The following is a 2,452-nucleotide window of genomic DNA, read 5'->3' as shown; positions in this document are numbered from 1 at the left end:
AAGAACTGTTCAAACCAAAAAGTCTCCCGGAGGAAAATGATAAGAACTCCATTTTAAAATCATATAAATCAAAATGGTAAGAGGTTCCAACTTATAAATTTTACAGTAAATACATCAAGATTTAAAGTGAGATTTTTAAATAAATTTTTATTTATGGTAAAGAATGAAAGTCAATGCCAGAGAAACAGAGTGAGTCACAAAATAATGCCTTTGCTTCCTACTTGTTATTTTGCTTTTGCTCACCAATTTTTTTTTAAAGATTGCCAAACTAAAGAGTGCTGAGGAGAGGGGTGGGACACAAAATAAAAAATATCATGCTTTATCACCATTTTGTTTTATAGTGAGTTTGGGATTTGGTTTTAATGAGAATGGAGATATGGCAGGTATTGTCAATAGTAACATTCTGCCCCTAGGAACATGGATTTAAAAATCTAAATGAGATACCACATGCGCCTAATAATAGTAGCTACTACATATCATCCGGATGATTCTCATAAAATGAAGAAACAATCTAGGTACTTTGATGGTGTGAAGGAAAATAATCCTTCCTGGATATGAAGTGAAGACAGGTTTGGAAAAAAAATATCTATCTATAAAAAGTTATTTTCTATAATTGACGGAATTATTTTTCTGGAATAAGAGCTAAACTGAACAGAACCAAACTGTTACTGAATCCACAGCAGTCAGTTAAGCAGGAGAAATAACCTCTGGGTGCCCTTTCTCCTTCAGGATGTATTTTGACATCTAGAGAAGAGGGCTAGAAGGAGGAAGGCATCTTCTCCCTCCAATTATGGCACCAAAATTTGCAACCCAACAATGTATAAGGAGAAATTAAAATTAAAAAAAAAAAAGTTTCTTTCTTTTTTTTTTTAAGCCCCTACCCAAAGCTAGTGTAGTATCATTGTGTTTACTTTTCAAGTATTGGAGTGCTTTTCTTTGTAATTATTCTTGGAAAAGATTGGAACTATTGCATTACCTTAGCTATACATTTGGGCTGATTGTGAGGGTGGGGCCAGAGAATAACAAATCCTATTCCAATAAATGAAAAGGGCTGGAGAAGAAAAGTGCAAACAGTCATTCTCCCAAATAGACCCCAGTGAAATGCAATTACAATGTACCAGGTACCCTGCATTTTCCTCTCCAAAGAACTCTACAGAACATTGTTGTTTAAATGAAATATACCAAAGCTGGTATCTCGTTACATTAAGTCCTACTGTGACTCCTTGGTTTGTTCTCTGCTGGAAGCTTTCTGTCTGTATGTACTTCTTTTCCCAAATGAATTTTCCCTAGAGGCATCAGAGAAGTGAATAAACTTTCTCTGGCAGCTCCTTTTCTAATGTTTGCCTCCAGCCTTTTGTAAAATACTCAGTTCCTTTAAGCCATTTCACTGTGTGGGATTTAATTACATTCTGAGTTGCTTTCTTCTGGTCCTTCCTTGGTGTTACTAATTTAATGTAAATTCCCAAGTAGAGATTTTCTTGAGTTCTGAGATCTAATACATCCACATCAAATTTGGGAAAACCTCGTGCTCTCAATAAAGTTCTTTTCTTTCTCAGTATGCCTATTCTATATTGAATTAATAAAGTTTTGGTAGTTGTTTAAATAGATTAAATGTCACACTTTAAATAGAAAGAGAAGGCTCTACCTAACTGACCTATTTTTCATCTGTGATTTAGAAAAAGGCGAGATTAGCATGGATATTGCATTTTCAAGGACCTCGCCACTATTAAATAGACTGTTAAGTGCATTTTATGGCTGAAGAGTCTGTTCCCAGTTCAGTCTCGAAAACGTGCTAAGTTCATCTCTACCTGCTACATTGAACATTCACTGACTAAAATACTTTCTATGGATGTAATACCTATGCTCTGTATCTTTTAAGCACATAACTCTAAATATTTTAGGACTAGTAAAACGTAACTCAATAAATGTCTTGAGAATATGTGTTGTACCTCAAGCAAAATACAGTGTTCATATTTATCCAATGTTATACATCCTGTGCTCCATTAGCACCTGCATGTCATAAGGTGGCCTGGTGCTAAAAAAATAACATAGACACTCATAACATGAGATTACAAGTCTAACTTAAACCAAAAAGAGCAACGATAATAGCTGGTTGAAACTGTCCTCACATCAACTCAACCTGTTCTCAGGGTTTCAAGGCCCTAAAAGGAATAATTTACAGGCTTATGATCTAAAGAACAGAATATATTTTACCATTTATTGTCATTGCAATTTGGGCCAACTTCAGCATTTATTGTTTTTTTAAGGAACTTCTGCCTGGCTGTTCACCTTTTTATGTAGGTGACTTTTTAACACAAAAGAAAATGCCAATTAACGAACCTGAAATTAATGAACCTAAAAACTAAAGATACTTATATAAATTAAGGAATTATTTGTCTGCATTTCCCTCTCTTTCATCAGAGTTTATAATCTATTTTACTGTGGTAGCAAC

The 2,452-nt window shown here is 34.3% G+C and overlaps 1 protein-coding gene across 6 annotated transcripts in view; it reads right to left on the bottom strand.

The window, feature by feature from the left end:
- The window catches only part of ALG6 (ALG6, alpha-1,3-glucosyltransferase), a 37,902-nt gene that overhangs the window by 33,979 nt on the left and 1,471 nt on the right, over nucleotides 1-2,452 (bottom strand). The gene's annotated exons all lie outside the window — the stretch shown is intronic.

Source organism: Pteropus vampyrus, unplaced genomic scaffold (assembly GCF_000151845.1).
Source record: "Pteropus vampyrus isolate Shadow unplaced genomic scaffold, Pvam_2.0 Scaffold151, whole genome shotgun sequence".
Lineage (NCBI taxonomy): Eukaryota > Metazoa > Chordata > Mammalia > Chiroptera > Pteropodidae > Pteropus > Pteropus vampyrus.
The sequence above is the reverse complement of the archived record's forward strand: the minus strand, read 5'-3'. Positions and strand labels throughout refer to the sequence as shown.